The sequence below is a fragment of the Sapajus apella genome, unplaced genomic scaffold (genome assembly GCF_009761245.1).
Source record: "Sapajus apella isolate SASKATOON/1434 unplaced genomic scaffold, GSC_monkey_1.0 scaffold136, whole genome shotgun sequence".
Taxonomy (NCBI): Eukaryota; Metazoa; Chordata; class Mammalia; order Primates; family Cebidae; genus Sapajus; species Sapajus apella.
Window position 1 is genome coordinate 349,680 of NW_022437076.1, and position 19,753 is coordinate 369,432.

Sequence of the window (19,753 nt, forward strand, 5' to 3'; positions counted from 1 at the left end):
GTCCAGGCGGGCAGGTCTGTCTGCCAGGATGAAAGGCTTGGCCCCTGCGGGAGGCCCAGAGATAGGAGGCCCAGACAATAGGCCTCAGAAGGCTGGGAGGGCAGGGCATTTGGGGACAGGCTAGGAAGAAAGCCTGTGCCTCCAGAGACAGGGGTTGGAAAGAGAAGGGGGTCACATGGGGGACCCAGTCGGCAGGGAGAGGTCCAGGGAGGAGCACAAAGAAGGCAGGAGATGGGAGAAGTCAAACAGAGCTCCCGATGGAGAGGAGAAAAATGCTGTTAGGGTGGGATGGTGTGAGTAGAGGGGTGTGTGCCTGGTGTGCAGGGGGAAAGGGTTTCGTAGGAATGCACGAGCTTAGACCTGTGTGTGCGTGTGCACACCTGCAGATACCAGCCTGCATGTGCACATATGAGCGTGTGTGCACCTGTGCACCTGCGAACATCATGCATGTATGGGCATGTGTTTTGCATGTGTATATATGACATCCGAGATTGTGTATCCGGCTGTGTGGATGCCTGTTCAAGATTCCCTTGCCTGTATGTTTATGCCTGTGTATGTGCTCGCCATGCACCTGGGTGTGCGCGCGTGTCCCCCGGGGGATGTGCCTGCATGTGTGTGTATGTGTGTGTGCGCGCATGTCCCCGGGAAGACGTGCGTGTGTGTGTGTGTGTGTGTGTGTATGTGTGTCTGCGCGCGCGCGCGCGCGCGTCCCAGTGCGCAAGTGGCTGGCGGTGTGTGTGTAGGGGGCGGCCCGGGACTAGGAGGGGCTCCGGGCCAGGCCGGAGCCGTGGTAGGCGGGTGCAGCGGCGGCGCGGCGCGGGGCTGGCGTGCTCTCCGCGGAGAGTTAGAGGAGTTGCCGAGCTGAGCTCTGGTGGAGCTAGGCGCGGAGCTGGGTGCGCGCCGAGCCTCTGCCTCCCGCCGCCTCCTCGCCCTCCATTCCTCGCTACCCGTCTTCTCCCGGCCACGCCGCCGCTGCTGCCGCCTCCCTGGGAACAGTAGCCGGGGGAGGGGGATTGGCGCGGTCGGAGCCTGAGAGGAGCTGCGGGGCGCCTGGGCGCAGGGGAGCGCGCCGGGCCCTGCCCGGGATCAGATAACAGCCGGCGGGGGAGGGGGTGGGCTGGCCGTGCTCACAGCCGGACCGAGGGACGGACGCCAGCCGCCCCGGCCCGAGCGAGCGCCCAGCGGCCGGGGGCGCCGTCCAGGCGCGCGCCCCCGACCCGTGGCTGGACCCAGGCGATCCACTTAGCGGACCGACTCGCCCCCTCGGCATGGAGCGCCCCCGGGGGCTGCCCTGAAGCGGTGGCGGCAGCGGCGGCGATGCAGCCACCGCGGCAGCTGCCGGGGCCAGGAACGGCCGCCCGGAGCTGGGAGGACGCCGAGCGCGCCGCGCCCCGGCCACTGACCGAGGTAAGTGCGCGGCCGCGGGCGCATGGTCCCCCGGGGGCCCGGCCCCAGTTCCCCTCAGGCCGCCCCCCGCCGCTAGCCCGGCCTGGAGCGAGCACGAGGTGGTGCAGCAACAGGGAAGGTGGAGCGGGAGGGTGTTTTCTTCCTCTGGTTTTCATTTTTTTCCCTTCCTTGGTGAGACATCGGAGGAAATGCTGACTGTGAGCTTTTCTTTCCCTGCCATGTCTCCGGCTACCACCACAAGGAACTTTGCTCCTGGCTAACCTTCGTCCTGGGGGGCGCTCCGGGAAACTTTGAGGAGCCCTCGGTCCCCCTCTGGCTGGTTTGCACGAGGGGGCTCGGGAGGGAACGTGCGGAAGCGCTCGGGCGCGAGGCACGAGTCTTAGGCTTGACCTTCCCAGAGACCCCGCGATCGAGGTGGGGCTCAGAGGCGGGCGCCGGGGCTGTATGAGCCGCCCCGAGAATGCCTCCCGCCAAAGACCTGCGGGTCCCTGGAGTCTTGTCTCTTTCTCACCTCCCATGCTGTAATGGAGTAAAAATATTCTGGAAATGATTCCATGCCAGCGAGTCAGCCAAGTCCAGAGGCTCCCTTTTGCTTTTAGAAGTCGGCCTTGATCTCCGAGGGGATGGCCGCTGGCTGAGAAGCTCCCAGGGTTTCAGGACCAGGGTCCACCCTGCACGCGCACGGCCTCTCCGAGTGCCCTGGGGGAGCGGGGCGGGAATCAGGGACTCTTGGGCAGAGGCCGCTGGGGTGGGGCGCTCTTGGGGGGTTAAGATGGGAGTTGAGGCCCAAGCGAGTGTCTGTGCCTCGTTTTCATCCAGCGGGCACATGTCATGTGAATATTTTGATACCTGTGTTCGGAATGGGGGTCAAAGTGTTTCTTTGGGGACGGTCTTGTTCTGGGAGGTTCTCTGCCTCCTCACAGCCTGGACTCGCTGGGACCTGGGACCTCCCCCTCCCCATTTCCCAGGGGGCGTTCCCATCTCCGAGTGTGGCGCTGCCTGTGGCCATTTCTAGTTTCTTTTTTGCTCCTCTATACTCAAGCTCCAGCCCTGCAATAAAGCGCTGGGGACCTCCTGGCCCCCACATCCGCGCCCCCAAACCCCGGTTCCCAGGCTCCGTTTCCGAGAGCGCCGAGGCGCCCACACACCGCTGAAATCGGCAGCCGCCTTTGGAAGGTGCGAACCCGGAAGGCGTTAGCCTTAGGCCTAGCCTTCGCCCCCTCTGAGGTGCCAGAGGAGGGCGGGTCCCGGGCCGCACGGCTGGACCCCAGCCTCCTTCCGCGGCGCTGCACCTCCGCGGCCCCTCCTCGCGCAGCTCCGCCCTGGACCGCCGCCCTGTGGCGGGCAAGGGTCAGGGAGGAGAGGTACATCTCAGCCCTTGGCGCCTATGGAGGCTTGCGCTGTTTTTGAGGGGCACTCCTTCCCGTATTCTAAGAAGAGCCCCTCAGTGTCTGCTGGGGACCCCCCCAAGAGACTTCTCAGCAAAGTCTGCCCCTCAGTTTTCTGGTGACGCCTCCAACAACCAGAGGACCTGAGGTTGGCGGCCCTAGGATGGGGACTCCGCGGGGGCCTGCCATTTGGTGGTGCCACGCCCCCTGAGAGAGAGCAGGGAGTGAGGGGTGAAGGGGCTCACTCGAGCACCCTGGGGATGAGGATGGTGGCTCCAGGGTGCTGGGCTGCAAGGACACCCCTCTTCTCCACCAGAGTGCTGCTGTGGGCATACAGTAGGCACTCTGTAAATGCTGGCTGTTGACTCAGGGCTGGCAGGTAGGGGCTCCAAGTCCCCTATCACCCCCTTTTACCCCTTCCAGAGGAGGGCATGGCTGACACCCCCCCTCCCTAGCACCGAAGGGGTGGAGCCTCCTCTGGGAGGGGCAGGACCTGAGCTGTCATTCCATCTCTGGACACTCCCCCTGCAGCCACTCGGTCAAACACCCAGAGGGTTTCCAGGCTGCCCGAGAGGGGACCCCTCCAGGAATGTGCCTCACTGCGCTGGGAGGAAGAGGTGCCTGGGAGGTGGTGGAGGGGTCTCGCCTAAAGCTACCCTGCGGTGGGTTGTGTTTGGACAGATGCCTTCACCTAGCTCTCCCCACGCGAGGGGCTTACCCCACCAGCCTTCCTGCCCCAGGGCCATGGTGTCCCCATCCCCGGGTCTCCTCGAAGCAGGACAAGGTAACACTGAGTGGCCAAGCAACAGCAAAATAATGATGGCAGTGATCACAGCAGTCGCAGCAGCAGCACCTGCAGCTCTGCAGCACAGGGCCGGTTCTGCCTGTGGGCAGTTTTCTCTGCCTAGCCAGGCCTCCAGTACCCTGGGCCACAGTTGGCAGTACCAAGCATGGCACCCGGAGGACTTGGCATACGGCTGGAGCGGAAGTGACTGCATCATCACTGTCATCAACCTCTGTGGCCCTCGCCAGGTCCCCAGGCAGAAGGCTACTGGTACACACGGTGCCCACCCGGTAGCCACCCTCAGCCCCTGCTCCCACGCCCAGCTCTAGGCTGTGCCCTTCCTCCAACAGGCACAGCTGGTGCCTGTGGCTGGGCCCTGGCCAGGGCATTACTGTGAGAGACCCGTGGGCATGCCTGCCCCTCCCTGGGCCTACCCTTGGAGCCCTGCCTTGGGCTGGCATGGAGGAGAGTCAGGGAGGGGGCAGCTTGCTGGTGACAGGAGGAGTGGAGGTTTGGCCAGCCACATGGGAGGTGCAGTGGGCAAGGGCTTCAGCCCCACGGGATGGCTGTGCCAGGAACTGGCAGTGTGCTAGAGACACGGCAGCAGGGAAAGGCTGAAGATGAAAGAGAGCTGGCCTGAAACTGGGCCGTGTGCAGGTTGGCCAGAGCTTCAGAGGCACCACGGGTGTGGGGTGGGGAGGCTGGGCAGAGGCAGGTGGGTTTTCCGAGGTGCTGGGCTCAGGGCAGGACCAGAGCCCCCACTGGGCACTGGCCAAGGACCCATCCCTCAGCCAGCTGACTTAATTTCCTAATGGCCTGCCAGTGTAGAGGGTGGCATTAGCTCCATTGTGCAGACAGGGATTGGAGGCCCAGGAGGTACTGGAGGCAGCAGCCTGCCAGCCTCAGACCTGGAGCCCTGGTGCTTTCCCAGGGGCAGAACTGCACCTTCCCTCATTCCACAGACACGCCGCTCAGGGGCGCTTGACTGCCAGGCTGGCTTTCTCCCTGCCTTACCACCCTCCCACACAGGGCCTGGGGCCTGCATGCCATTCCAGCTCCTGGGGGTTCTATCCCTAGGACCTCGTGAAGCCCTGGCATACAGTAGCTCAGTAAATGCTCCGCGATTCCATGTCTGGACTGTCTTCCAGCCACAGAGGCCTTGCTGTGCTGGTAAGAACTGTGGGGACTGTGAGTTCTGGGGCTGGAGTTCCCAGACCCTGTTTCCTAGCTGTGACTTTGCGCTGGGGAGTCATACAGAAGTGCTTAATAAGTGGCCATTGCATGTGGGGAGACCCAGCCCCTGCCCTCAGGGATCTCACTATCTCAGAGGAGACTCTTGAGCAGACTGGCAGGGCAAGAGAGGCAGGTGTTGCAGCCGACATCGGGTCACTCTTCCTGGCCTCAGTTCATCATCTGTGAAGTGGGACTGAAGCCTGGGCCGGGAGGCTCCTGAGAGTGCCCAGGATGGGGCAGCAGGAATGTGAGACTTGGAGTATGCCTCTAGGAGGTGGGTGTGGGGAGGGGCTGGTCTCAGCAGAAATGGACACGTGGAGAGGGGGATCTGGGAAGGAGAAGGTATGAGCGTTTGTGGAGCGGAAGCCTGGGGAACTCATTTCCATCCAGGCTTCCCTTGGACATGTGGGAAACAGGCCCAGGGGAGGGCAGCACTTTGCTGCAGCAGTGGGCCCCAGATGGCAGTGGGCCCCGATGCAGGCCTCCTGTTTCCTGGTGCAGCCTCCGCGTCCCCCAACCCCTGCCACCACTGGTGCTCCATAGCTCATGCCTTCCTGCCCGGCTGCTGAAGTGGCAGCATGAGACTGTGGGGACCTTGGGGACCCCCGCCCAGCCCTGTAATTAGCCTTCAGCCATGCATCGTTGGGCATGGCTCCATTTGCTTGGCCAAATAGGAGTGGGAACCCCCTTCTCAGCTGCCCCAGGGAGCAGTTCCTCTGGGGCTGTGCATTAATGCTGTCCTGGAGTCAGTGGGCACAGCCTCCTGATCCTGCCCGACTCCCCACCCACCTGGACTGAGCCCTTCCTCCTGCTTGGGCAGCCAAAGCCTCCCTCTCCTGCCCTCACCTGCAGGCCGGGCCCCTTTGAAGGACTCAGGCTTGGAGAGGGGCCAGGGAAGAAGCAATAAAGATTATGGAGTGGCGGCTTCCACTAGAGCCACTCCAGGCATTGTTCCTTGAGCACCTACTATGTGTCTGGTGCACTCTGGGTGTCAGGGCCCTCCGTTGAGTCCCACCAAACTCCTCCCCGGGGCCCTCAGGGCCCTGTGCAGTCTGGCCTCCCTCCCAGGACTCTTGCTCCCTCCCTGGGGCCACCCTGCTGCCTGTCTCGATGTGCCTCCAACAGAGCAGGCCCGCTCTTACCTCAGGGCCTTTGCACGTGTGCGGTCTCTGCCTGGAATGCTCTTCCCCAGATCTCTGCACGGCCCCTCCCTCAGCACCTTTATGTCTTGCCCAGATGCCACCCTCTTTATTAGGCCTTCCCTTACTGCCTAGCAGGGCGCTGCAGCCTCCCTTTCCCCCACGGTCCTTTTCCTGCTTTATTTTCCTCTGTAGAACTTTGTGCCTCTGCCACAGTGTCCTTTATTTGCCTGTCTTGTTTATCGTCCATCTCTCCCTTGGAACAGGAGCTCCTCTTTTTGGACCTGCTCTACCACAGCTGTGTCCCCAGCACCTAAGCGGTAGGCAGGAGATGGCAGGCACCCAGTACACACAGGGAGTGAATGGGCTGCTTCAGCCATGCGTGGTGCCTGACATGTAGTGAGTGCTTGGTAGCAATGTTAGCTGGCATTGTCAGCCCATTCTGCAGATGAGAAAACTGAGTCCTGGAAAGGTCACGCCATCGTCCTAGAACCGTGGTGCTTGTCTCTGAGCCTTTGGCCTGCCATCTGCCTGGGTGAGCGGGAGGGAGTTGGGGCTTCCTTCAGGCCCCCGATCCGGGTGGAGGGCTTGATGTCTGTAACCTCGCTGCTTCAAGCTCCAAGCCCTGCTGTGTCCCCTGGCACTTGGCCTGCTGCAGCTCAGGGTGTCCGCATCCCATTCCTTCCCAGGATCACGGGCCATTCCCGTGGTAGATCCCAGCAAACTGAGGCCTGAGGCGTGGGACTGCCATCTCTCAGCTGGTGGCTGATGCCTTTCTCCTGCCTTGGGTACACACCTCTGGAGGGGGCGGCTGTGGAGGGGGGACTGGCAGGGAGGGGACAGTGTTTCTGTTTCTTGCCCAGTTAAACAATCTAGACTCCCAATGGTCATTGAGTTTCATGTCAGTGCATTTCACCTCGCCTTTCCAGTCTTTTTTTTTGAACATGACACTCAGGTTTTAAAATTTTTAAAAATGTTTACAATTTGCAGTGGTCAACTCCAGTGGCTTTAGTGAGCGGCAGCGATCACCTCCGAACTGTAGAGACTAGAATGGTCTCTGCTTGCCTGAGCACGGCCTGGCCCTCCTCCCCTGGAAGTCCATGTTGCCTCAGAAAAGACGGGGCTGGTGGCTCCATTTGTGGGGAGCAGACAGGTTCTGGACCTGGGCCTCAGCCAGGTGTTCCCTGTCGGCCAGGTGTACCCAGACCAGGTGTGCCAGGACCAGGGGTGCCGGGATGGGGCCTTGTCTCCTGTGGCTCACCTGGGGAGTAGGGGCAGAAAAGGACACCAGGTAACGAGGACCAGCAGCAGGGATCCTTCGCAGCCCTGCGTGCCTGCCCCCACCCCAGACGGTGTACAGGAGGGTGCAACGGGACACCTTCACCATGGGAGCCGGCATCCTGAGGCCCAAGAGCGTCCCCACAGCCCGAGGTCACACGGTTCCCAGTGGAAGCCTGGGGCGCAGCCTTGAGGCCACAGACCCTCTGTCCCTGAAGCTTCCAGGCAGCTGTTTGGGAACTTGGCAGGGGAGGGGCCCGGAAGGAGGGAGCGTGTGAAGACTGGGGTGTGTATGACAGAGAGGCTGAAAGGCTGGGGGCAGGAGAGGTCACAGGGGATGGAGTAGCCTGGTGGCCGGAGATGTGCCCTCGCCCCTGCCCGCCCCAATTGCTCCAGCTGCAGCCGGCCCGAGCTGGCGGCTCCAGGCCTGCAATTCTCCAGCACTTAAAGCAAAAATAAATCGCTGCCAGCAGCTGGCGTTCTGTGTGGCAGCAGCCGAGCCGCCCCCGCCCCGACCCTCTGCCTCAGGGCTCCTGGTTCCAGGCCAAGCCAGGCTTCCATTCAGGCCTGGGGCACTGAGGCCAGGGAGGGCCCAGGGGAGCTGGGCGTGGCCCAGAGGGGCGGGTCCTGGCATGATCACAGGGAGGGCAGAGGCAGATGGACAGCTGGGGCTGCAGGGGTGCTGGGATCTGGGGCAGGTTGGGGGTGCTCAAAAGTGGGGCTTCCGACAGTTTTGGGTCTTGTGAAAATAGGGGCTGGGAGGGGCAAACTCAGGGGTCACAGCCACCTGTTTGGCCCTGGGGATCCCCATTCACAAGCCACCCCCAACCTGTCCCCTGGGTGCCCCTTTCTTTCCATCCCCTCCCTTCCCTTCCTAGAGAATCCTAGAGGTCCTGACTTGTCAGGTATTCGTGTGGTGGGCTCTGAGGATGTAGGATTTTGGCCTCATTCCTGAGCTCAGCAGGTGGCTGTGGACGTGGCCTGCACCAGACCCCTTCCTGGGGGGCTGACATCTCAGTGGGTGGGGCAGGATGAAATAGACAAGAAACACATGAGGTATCACAGACGTTGTCATGTTTTGTTGACTATGACAGTTTTTAATTCTGAGAGTGTTATGCGCTCACAGTAAAGTGATAAACAATTGTAAGGGGAAAAGTGAATCTCTCCTCCTCACCCCCTGCCTCCCCCACCCCCAAGCTTCATGTCCTTGCCGTGACCATCACTGGAGAGCCTTCTGGGTTTCTCAGAGCTTATGCAGATGTGAATATGTAAACGGAGGCATAGAAACGTGCTAACATCGAAGTTGCCTTTGCTTTTTCATTCACGTGGGATCGCTGCATACCTGTCATGGCGTCCCCTGCACCATGCGTGCTGATGTGTAGTGCCCATGCCCACTGGACCCGGGGTCTCAGCCTGTCTTCCTGGGCATGGATTGAGGGCTGAGTCTTGGGACTGTAGGATCTTTGTGGTGTCTGAATGCACAGAGCCACCGAAGTCCGTGAGTCATGGGTTCTTTTCCTTGTCGTCTTAGCTGCGTTGAGACAGATCCTGGAATTACAGAATTGGTGCTTTAGGAACCAGGAGAGGCGCTGAGTCCTTGCCTGGGTGCCTCCTTCCTCGGATCCCTCTGGCAGTTGGGATAATCCAGATCTCCTGCCTCCATCCCCAGAGCTCAGAGGGTCTGGGGGACTTGGGAGTCACAGCCCAGCCCCGGCTGCAGTCAAGTCCCACAGGGCTTTGGGACCTCTGGGCGAACCTGGCTCCCATGCAGGGCAGACTAGACATGGAGCTCCGAGGGGCTCTCACTGCTGCTCCAGCTGGGATCCTTGCCTCTCTTGTTCCCTTAGCCTTGACTTCCTGGAAGCAGGGTCACCTGCTCCTTTACTGTCTTCAGGCTGAGCAGGCCTCTGTGTGGGGAATGTCACTTTGATCTGTCTCTAAGCTTCCACATCAGTGCTTGTCCCCGCCTTGTCATTCCTTGGAACCTGGCCTGAGACGCATCAGGAGGGTCCCACCTTGCTCCACCAGGTCCCCTTATTAGAAAGGATCTGATACACCGATTGGGAGAGTGACCAGTCTGTGGTCACTCTCAGTACCTGTGTCAGTGTCTGTGGGGATCAGATACTGATCCCTGGTCCCCTTCTTTTATAAGCCTCAGTTTCCCTGTTTATGAAACGGGCAGACAGTCCAGTCCCATGTCTGGGCATCCGTTCTCTCCTCCCCTCTGGGCTCGGACCCTGCAGGCAGGACAGGGCAGCTTCCTGGCCTCCCTGCTCCCCACTCTGCTGTGTGGCCGGAGGCTCAGCCCTGCCATTACCTCGGCCTGCTGGGCTGCAAGCTGTCAGCAGCACCTGCCCAGCCAGAGCAGCCAGGTCCCTCCCCAGGCCCTGGGAGCCTTGAAGACCGCTGGAGGCAGTGCCCCAGGAGCAGCCATAGAGTGGCCCAGGCCCTCCAGGGGTGGGGGTTGTAACAGAGGAGACCCTGCTGCCCTCTTCTTCTCCTCTTCAGGGTGGAGGCTGGCCTGGGCCCTGGCACAGCCTCCGGGCCACCCAGGGGTCTTGGCCTCCATCCCACAGTGGACGCCCTGACCCCACAGCTCCAGGGCCCATGATCAGGGTCTTGGTGGCCTCTGAACCAGCTGCGGCTGGGTGGGGATGCCCCAGTTCAAAAGCAGGTAATAGAGAGGAGATTAGGAGGACAGTGGGTGGGGAGCAGGAGCCCTGAGAGCCTCAGTGTCCCCCCCGCCCCGTGAAATGGGAACACCAGAGAAAGTGGGTTGGGCAAACCCACATACCTACCATTTCACCTGGGGTGTGGCAGGAGCACTGGGGCAGGAGTCTGGCGGCACCACCAACCAGGTCCAGGAAAGAAAGCAGAGGCAGGGATCGGAGGGCGGCAAGCCAGTGGGACCCGTGTCGGTTTCCTGCTGCCGCCACCATAACGGATGCCCACGGACTGGGTGCCCTAAAACAAGGCAAATGCAGTGTCCCGGTTCTGGAGGCCAGACATCTGACACCGAAGTGTCTGCAGGCCTCTTCCTCGTGGAGCTGGTTCCTCATGGATCCTCGGAGAGAGAAGCCATTCTGGGGCTCTCCCCCAGCTTCTGGGGGCTCCTGGCAGTCCTGGCGTTCCTCAGCTTGCGGGCCTCACTGCAGTCTCTGCCTCTGTCTTTCCACGTTCTCCTCTCCCTGTGCTTCCTATTGCCCTCTTCGCTGGTGCTTTCTCTTTTGAGACAATGTTGCTCATGGCTCACTGCAGCCGGAAACTCCCAGGCTCAGGTGATCCTCCTGCCTTAGCCTCCCAAGGAGTAGCTGGGACTACCGATGTGCACCACTATGCCTGGCAAATTTTTCATTTTTACAATTTTAAAAAATCGTTTTTAATTATTATTATTTTTTGAGACAAAGTTTCGCTCTGTCGCCAGGCTGGAGTGCAGTGGCGTGATCTCGGCTCACTGCAACCTCCGCCTCCCAGGTTCACATCCAAACTCTTCTATTAATTATACTTGCAAAGGCTCTTTTCATCCGAATAAGGTCATATTCACAGGTTCTGTGTGGACATCTCTTTGCAGAGGGCCCCATTCAACCACTACTCCTGGCCAACCCGCATACACCACCCTGCATCCGTTTTCTCTTTTTGTTTTTTTGAGACAGAGTCTCGCTCTGTCACCAGGCACCAGGCTGGAGTGCAGTGGCGCTATTTCGGCTCACTGCAACCTCCGCCTCCCGGGTTCAAGCAATTCTCCTGCCTCAGCCTCCCGGGTAGCTGGGATTACAGGTGCACGCCACCACGCCCAGCTAATTTTTGTATTTTTAGTAGAGACGGGGTTTCACCATGTTGGCCAGGATGGTCTCGATTTCTCGACCTCATGACCCGCCCGCCTTGGCCTCCCAAGGTGTTGGGATTACAGGCGTGAGCCATTGCGCTGGGCCATCCTTTTTCTCATTTAAGAAACATGCGCGGTGGTTCCTGCCTGTAATCTTAGCACTTTGGGAGGCCGAGGTGGGCGGATCACGAGGTCAGGAGTTCGAGACGAATCTGGTCAACATGGTGAAACTGCCCCCCTGTCTCTACTAAAGATACAAAAACATTAGCCGGGTGTGGTGGTGTGAGCCTGTAATCCCAGCTACTCGGGAGGCTGAGGCAGGAGAATGGCTTTAACCCGGGAGGCGGAGTGCCACCGCACTCCAGCCTGGGTAACAGGGCAAGACTCCATCTCAAAAAAAAAAAAAAAAGGAATGTGTTCGGTTTTAGAAAACTCTTTGGAGACATGGAGCACTGGGGTGAGGTGTTTTGGGATCTGCTCCCAGCAGTGCGTCCTCGGGAGGTTTCCCAGCTGCCTGTGTCTCAGTTTCCTCACCTGGGAAGTGGAGCTATGAATGGTCCTTCCTGTCAGAGGCTATGGGAGATGACACCTTTTATTATTGTATCTGTCAGCAACTGGTTTGAACAGCTAACTGGTATTTCCGCAGGAAGCTGGATATCTGTTTAGTGAACCTGCCTCACTGATGCACTGACTTTTAGGTTTCCCTGCAGCCCTCAGCTGTCAGTGACGTAATACTGCTGTAATACTGGACACTGAGGCCCTCCTGCCCTGGCTGTCCGAGAGAAAGTTCTGGAAATGGCCTGTTTGCTTGAGGGGCTGTGCCTTTGTGGTTTCGAGCTGTCACCGTTGTGCCCTCCGAGGGTTGTGGCCTTGGCAGAGTTTGTGTGCACTGGGTCCTTACCTTCCACCCCTCCAGCTGAGGCCACCAGTCCTGGCCGTGAAGATGGCAACCCTGCTGCCATCCTTTTGCTTGGGGTCTCCTTTGTTTTAGAGGTACAGTGGCTTTTCAAGTTAAAACCTCTTGTAGTTCCATTTCTGGCAGCTGCCGGCCCCTGCAGGGAGGGTGTTTTCCTGACCTTACCCTTCCTGGTGGGGGAGCCCTCAGGTAGTGGGGGGCATGTCCTGGCCACATGCCAGCCCTTTCTCATCCTCCTGGGTCTCTGCTGCTCACCCAGGGATGGGGAGGAGTGTCCTTACTTCACAGATGCCTTAGTGGGGCATCGGGTTGACCTGCCACAGCCCATCCCGTCCCAGCGTTCCTGCCTGCTCCAGGCCATGGAGCTCGAGAGTGGGAGTCCCCACCGCCGGGAGGGTGGGGTGGGCTCACACCTGCCACCCCCTTGACGCACCCTAGCCTCTCTGGAGGTGGGTGTAGGTGGGATTGCTGTAATGCCCCTTGGCCAAGGGAGCCTGGGTATCCTTGGCCCCTTCCTGTGGCTCCTGACTGTTGCCCGGAAATGTGGGAGCTCCAGCAATACGGAGGGCCTGGTGGTGAATGCGGCAGCCCATGGTGTCACCGGGTGCCTTTATTTCTCAGGAAGCAGCGTGACGTCGTGCTGAGGCTTGGCACCCAGAAACAATAACGAAAATGACTGCTTGGCCAGCGCTGTGCTCAGCGCTTTCCCGAACGTTATCTCACTTAATTCTCAGAATGTCCCAGCCAGGCAAGGAGCGGGGCTTGAGAGATGAGACCACAGGGGGAGGCGGCGGGCAAGCCGGGTTCGAACCCCAGTGGGGAAGCTTTGGTTCTCTCTAGAAGGCCCCGCTGGGCTCCCCTTTGAGGGAAGGCAGGCAAATCCTGCACCCGGGATCCGGGAGGTGTCTTGCCACTGAGATGTCTCTGGCTTGGAGTGGCAGCGCTGGGCATGATCTGGGGACCTGGATTGATGCGAGCTGCTCTCCCATCCCCATCTGCTGTGTGACTTGACGTAAGCCACGTCACCTCTCTGAGACTTATTTCCCTACTGTGAGAAATGGAGCCAAATTTACCCCATTGAAACTGCAATTGTGCAGGGAGCTTCCCTGGCCAGGCGTTAGGCTGTTCCAGAATTCTCGATGATGGGGTCTGAGTCCTGCCATCCACAGGTGGAGAAACAGAGGCCGGGAGAAGGGAAGGGACTGCCCAGAGTCTTGCCTCCCACTTGTGACCTCAGCCACAAAGCCTGGCTGGTCCAGGTGCCTCTTTCTTATTCCCAGACCAAGCTAGGAGAGGCCACTGCCTGAGCACTGCCGTGTGCTGGGGACACAGGTGGCAGAGACTCTACTCTCAGGGTGGGGCTGCCCCTTCACCCGTTCCCTAGAGGTGAAATGGCCTCTCTCCGTGTGTGCCACGTCCCGAGCCCTCGTCCCCTGGCTGAGCTCAGGCTTCCCACAGATCTGTGGACCCTGTGTGACGCCGCAGGTTGTGGTGGCGGTGGCTTTACTGCTTGTGGAGTGAGTCGATGGCTTGCTTACCCACTCACTCATTCACTTAACTTTGGGGACCCCCAGTCCTGAAGCAGAAGCAGCTGTGCCCTCAGAGCCCCATGGCTGAGTGGAGGTCTCTGCAGAGGGTGGGGGCGCCATGGGGCAGGGACGGCCTCCTGGGGAAGAAGCCCTGGATTCTGGCCCCATGGCAGGTTGGGGGCTGCTGTGGCACCTGTGTCCCCCAGGACCAGTGTTCAGCCCAGGGGAGGCCTTACAGAGCCTTTCAGAACCATCCCCAGGCCCTAGGCAGGTCCCCAGCCACCTGCCTCCTAGCCCTCCCCGGGACATGCGGGGAGCAAGACTTAAAGGACACGAACCCCCGAGTCCAGCCATGGCCTTGCTCCTCAGGGCTGCCCGTCAGCCTTGCCGCCCCCCCGACTGGAGGTCCTGCTTCTGAGCTGGGTTGTTGGTCCCGGACCCCCCTCCTGCTTCCTTCCAGAACCCACTTTCTCTTTCTTGGGCCCAGCCCCCAGGCCCCCACTCCTGCCCGGTGCCCGGCTTTTCCCCTTGAGGGTCCCTGGCTCTCCACCAGCAGGGTAACCACCTTTTTCACTGAGAAAATTAAAGAAGAGAATTTCCACTCATGCCCATCACAGCTCCTTCCCCGTGGTGGACAGCCACCCCTCACCCACAGGGCCCACCCCTCTTGCCTACCGAAGACTATCGCTGTCTAGAGGTGCCCTCCCTCCGCTGGACCTGCACTACACCCTAGTTGAGAATGAATTCTTTGGAAGGTGATGACAGAGGGCCCCCCAGGACGGGCACTGCTCCCAGGCCCCAGGACACTCCAGGGCACTGAACAAAGTCCTGCCCCATGGAGTTTCTTTGCCAGTGGACAACTGCCCGTAGACTCCATGGGAAGGAGACTCGCTTCCGGAGAAGGGGCCCAGACCCGCATGGAGTCAGTGTGGGAGCTGGGAGGACATCCGAGGGAAGAGGGGCCCGTGGCCCGAGGTGGACAGAGACTGATCAAGGGGCAGGGGCATGGGGGCGGGGAGGGGAGCGATTGCAGGGTCTGGAGGCTGCAGAAGCATGTCTGGTTTTCTTTCTTTCCTTCCCTCCTTCTTTCTTTCTTATAACAATTAGCATTTCTTCCTGCTCCCTCGTCCAGGGTTTGGCTGTGGCTCTGCTGAGCTGCGGGGAGGAGCTGGGCTTGGCTCCGTCAGGTCGAAGTTGGTTGCAAATCTCCTTTGTATGTCTACTTCCCAACTTTTTATCTTCTTGGAGGTGAAATTCATAAGATGAAATTAACCGCTTAAAAGTGAACAATTCAGTGGTATTCAGTGCATTCATAATGTTGTGTACCCACCACCTCTGTCTAGCTCCAAAACCTTTCCCCTACCCAGAAAGGAAGCCCTGTCCCTGCCCCATCCCCGGGCAGCCACTAAACCACTTACCGCGGCTGTGGATCTTCCTAATCTGGACGTCGTCTGTGCGTGGGGCCCGGCACTAGCAGCTTTCTGTGGCTGGCTTCCCCATCTCCAGGCTCCGCCCTGGTGTGCTGTGTGTCAGCACTGCCTTCCTTGTCATGGCTGAGGCAGGCCTGGTGTGGATGGACACCCATTCTGCCTGCCCATTTGTCCGTGGTGGACACTGGGCTGCTCGGCCTTTGGCACCTGTGAACGGTGCTGCCACGGACTATGGGACACAGGATCCCCTGGATGCCGGGTTCCAGGTCTCTCCATATTCCTAGCAATGGAGTGGCTGGGCCTGCAGCAGCTCTGCCAAACTCTGGAGGGGCTGTTACCTTTGGAGGAGCCTCTGACTCTGGTGCACCCTCCCTGGAGCCCTCCAGCCCGAGTTATTGCTGTGCGCCAGGACCACAGACCGCCCCACAAGGCTGTTCCGCTGCTCCCCAGCTTCTCCTCATGGCCGCCCCCTGCGATGCCTCAGCAACGTTTAGAACAGGTCACCAGTCACCTGGTTTGTCTGAACCTGTGCCCTCTGGGGGCACCTGCCTTTCGGTGCCCTGCCCAGCCCTGCTCCTCCTCCTCCTCCGCCTCTTCTCCGGAGCATACTCCCTCCCCTGCACACCCGGCCTCCTCCAGCCCCAGGTTCAGGTCTAGCCCAGGCCTTCCTTCCCCTACCTGCCCAGGTGACATCTACCCTGGGGTCTGTGGGCAGCTGGATCCTACATGGCCAGAACGGGGCTCCCACCTTCCTTGAGCCTGTGGCCCCCCACTCCAGTCTCCTCGTCATTGGAAAGGGGACAGGCTGAGGACCTCCCCTGCCACTAGTCCTGCCTTGGCCAGTGGGTGGGAGGGCCAAGCCTGGGGTCATGTCTGGCAAGGTGGCCTCCCAGCTGTGGGGCATTGCATGGCTGCAGGCTCCAGGCCGGGGCTCCTCATCTGAAAGTGGCCGCAGGAATCCCTGTCTTGCCTCCTAGGGCTGTGGTTGAGGTGGAACAGCGTGACTTAACGCTGAGTGTGGCGGCGGGACCTGCGGGCTCCTGGACAACTTCCTTCCCTCTCTCCCAAGCTGCGATGACTTCGTGGGAGGAGGTCCAGGCTCCGGCAGAGCCTTCCTGAGCCTTTGTGTCCCCAGGCACCAGTGGGAGTAAGAGGCTGCCTTACCGCTTGCACACAGCACCACTGGACCTAGCTGAGCAGGCTTCCCGGAGTACCTAGCACAGCGCAGGCGCTCAGCATGTGCTCACTTGTAGGTCATGGAAGCCGGCTGTGTTTGCTCAGAGAACCCGGTCCAATGGGCTGGGCCCCCCAGCGATGGGTTTGGCTGCCGCAGCAGCAAGCAAAGGCAGACAGGGACACATGCCACACCACCAGGGCCCCTCTGCCTCTGGCCCCACCAGGCTGCAGCTGCTTAAGGCGGGGGGCAGGAGCCCAGCTAGTGCCCACTCGTTAATCATCTTGTTGGCACTTAGGACCGGCAGGAGCCCCACCAGGGCTGCACCCAGCACTGGCCTTGTGGGGGTGCCAAGCCACTTGGCTCCCTTGGCCTGGGAGTGTTGGTTCTTTAGGGAGGGGGGGCTTCATGGACTGTCCCCCCCCGAAGTGGGACTTCATGGACTGCCCCCCACCGAAGTGGGTTCAGAGAATGAGGCCTGAGACTGGCTGTGTAGACGGGTTGTCTAAATGTCAGACGGTTGCGGTCCATGGTGATGGCCACAGCACTGGGCAGTGTAGACGGAGGTGGATGGTGGAGATAAGTGGAAGGCCTGAGGGTGGGTGTTGGGGATGCCGTCGGGGCAACCTTAACGGTGTGACTGCAGGCACAGGCCATGTAGCTGTGTCTGAATTTCATAGGCGGCAGGTGGGGTGTGTGTGGAGATGCAGGGGTGGTGGGGGGCGGGGAGGCCAGGGCAGGAAGATGTGGACAGTGTCCCTGGGTCTGGGCACAGGTGGAGTCCTTAACTTCTGCCCTTCTTGCCCAGCCCCTGACTTTCTGGGGAGGGGCTGAGGCAGCTCCCAGGCCTGGACTGGAATTGTAACTCCATGTGCCTCCCTGCACGGCCACCGTACCGACTCTCCCCTGCCCTCCCCTATTGGAAAGGACATTTGTCAGAAGCTTGTGCTGCTGAGGAGTTTCGGGGGCTGACTCATCGCTTTCTGTGCTGGAAAGTGCCAGTACTTGTCCCCGTTTTGCAGATGGGGACACCGAGGCTCAGAGAGGTGGAGGGAATCTTCTGGGGCCCAAGGTGCTTTCTCGAGTCACGGTAGAGGGGTCTGGGTCTGGCTGATGAGGCAGTCCTTGGAGGCCTTGCTTCAGGCCCTCAAACAGTCTGAGTCTGTCCCTGGAGGCCGGCTGTCCCCTGGGCTGACCTGCACACCCTGTGTCACTGTTAGAGCCTCTACGGCCCCTGGCCTCTGCGTGCGGCCTCCCCTCTGCCCCTGGAATGTTTTCGCTCTTGCCCACGAGGCTAGCGCTGCCTGCTGGCCATCTATCGGGCTAGCCCTGTAACGGCCCTCTGGGAGCCTCAGACCCCCATGCGTGTTGAGCTGCCAGCAGAGGGTGGAGGCCTGAGGGCAGCACGCCCGCAGACCTTGGGCCCTGGGACCTCCACCTTGTGGTTCCACACTTGCTGAGCTGAGTACCTGTTCCGTGCCAGGTGCTGGGATTGTCTCATTTTGTCCCCTCATGGCCCATTTTATAGATGAAGCCACAGGGACCTGGAAGGCACAATTCAATCCCGTGTGTCTGACACCAGCCCCAATGCCCCCAGGCCTCCACCCCGAGCAGTAGGGCAAACACCTGGCTGGTGGCCTGAGGCTTAGCATCCTCCCAGGGCCGTGGAGCTCATGGCCTCTCTAAGCTTGGGGCCAAGGCTGCCACTCGGGGCGCTGCTGGTCTCTAGCGCTGGCCCCTTACACCCCACCCAGCTTGGAGTACCAAGGGTTTGGTCTAGGCAGTGGTCGACCTGAAGCCTCCAGTGTGTGAAGGCCAGCTCCCTGGGCCTCAGTGCACTCATCTGTAAGATTATAATATCTATCTCGGGGGTCTCATCACATTGGACTGATGACATTTCAGTCAATGACGGATGGCGAGTGTGTCCAGAAGGGGCTGCCCTATACAGGTGTACCACTTTTTTTTTTTTTTTTGAGACGGAGTTTCACTCTTGTTACCCAGGCTGGAGTGCAATGGCGCAATCTCGGCTCACCGCAACCTCCGCCTCCTGGGTTCAGGCAATTCTCCTGCCTCAGCCTCCTGAGCAGCTGGGATTACAGGCACGCGCCACCATGCCCAGCTAATTTTTTGTAGCTTTAGTAGAGACGGGGTTTCACCGTGTTGACCAGGATGGTCTCGATCTCTTGACCTCGTGATCCACCTGCCTCGGCCTCCCACAGTGCTGGGATTACAGGCGTGAGCCACCGCGCCCGGCTAGGTGTACCACTTTTAATCTTTCATACTATATTTTTGCTGTACCTTTTCAACGTGTAACTGTGTTTAGACACATGAATGCTCACCATTGTGTTTTGGTTGCCTGTACAGGCTGTACAGGCCTGCAGCTGAGGAGTAGCAGGCCCCGTCACATGGCCTGGGTGTGCAGTAGGTGGTACCGTCTAGCTGTGTGTAAGTCTGTCTGTGATGTTAGCTCAGCGATGACATTGCCTGATGGCACATTTCTCAGCAGGTGTTCCCCTCGTTCATCGAGGCCTGATTGTATGGTACTCGGGGGCTAAGCCTGACACATAGTAAGTGCTCAATAAACCTAAGCTCTCATTGTAGATGACTGTTGAGGTTCTGGAACAGACACAGGGCCTCTGCTCTGTGCCTGCCCTGTCTGGGTGACGCAGTGGTTCTGGAGATGAATCAGGACTGGAGGCTCAACATGAGGCCGAGGGCGGGGAGGGTGAAGACAGTGACTGCTGGTGTGGTCAGGGCTGTGGCAGAGAGAAACCCTGGCATGGGCACCCTGGGGGGTGACCGGTGTGGCCTCAGACGTTGGAGGTGGGAACTGCTGGGAGTTCGGTGTTGCCAGGGGTAAACCATTAGAAATTGTTCATTTTATTTCCAGAAATTCTTTCCAAGCCCTGCTGGGGCCACAGCCGAGGAGTCCCTGGAAGCACTAAGGGACCCCCGAAGCTGGCAGGCCTGGACAGAGACCATGACCACGTCGGCTCTGTGGGCCGCTTCCTGCTTTAACCCAGTGCCTGGCACAGAGACGTTGATGATGATGTCTGGGCAAGGTGGCTCACACCTGCAATCCCAGCACTTTGGGAGGATTCCTTGAGGCCAGAAGTTTAAGACCAGCCTGGGCAATATAGTGGGACCCCATCTCTACACAAATGAAACATTGGCTGGGTGTGCTGGAACATACCTGTAGTCCTAGCTACCCAGGAGGCTGAGGAGGGAGGATCACCTGAGCCCAGGAGTTCAAGGCTACAGTGAGCTCTGATTGAGCCACTGCACACCAGGCTGGGTGACAGGGCAAGATCTTGTCTTTTTTTTTGAAAAAAACCAGAACACAGGGCACAGTGACTCAATCCTGTAATCCCAGCACTTTGGGAGGCCAAAGCGGGAGGATCACTTGAGGCCAGGGGATCGAGACCAGCCTGGCTGACATGGCAAAACCTCATCTCTACTAAAAATACAAAAATTAGCCGGCATGGTGGCACCTGCCTCTAGGAGGCTGAGGCACGAGAGTCGCTTGAACCTAGGATGCGGAGGTTGCAGTGAGCCAAGATCGCACCACTGCACTCCAGTGAGACTGTCTTAAAGAAAAGAAGGAAAGAAAGAAAGAAAGAAAGAAAGAAAGAAAGAAAGAAAGAAAGAA

At 59.7% G+C, this 19,753-nt stretch overlaps 1 protein-coding gene across 2 annotated transcripts in view; it reads left to right on the forward strand.

The window, feature by feature from the left end:
• Window positions 1-1,204: 1,204 nt before the first annotated feature.
• Window positions 1,205-19,753, forward strand: part of KCNJ12 (potassium inwardly rectifying channel subfamily J member 12) — a 42,864-nt gene continuing 24,315 nt past the window's right edge. For both annotated transcript variants that reach the window (XM_032263384.1, XM_032263386.1), the window contains exon 1: window positions 1,205-1,407. The gene's annotated coding sequence lies outside the window, so the exon portion shown is untranslated. The remainder of the gene's footprint in view (window positions 1,408-19,753) is intronic.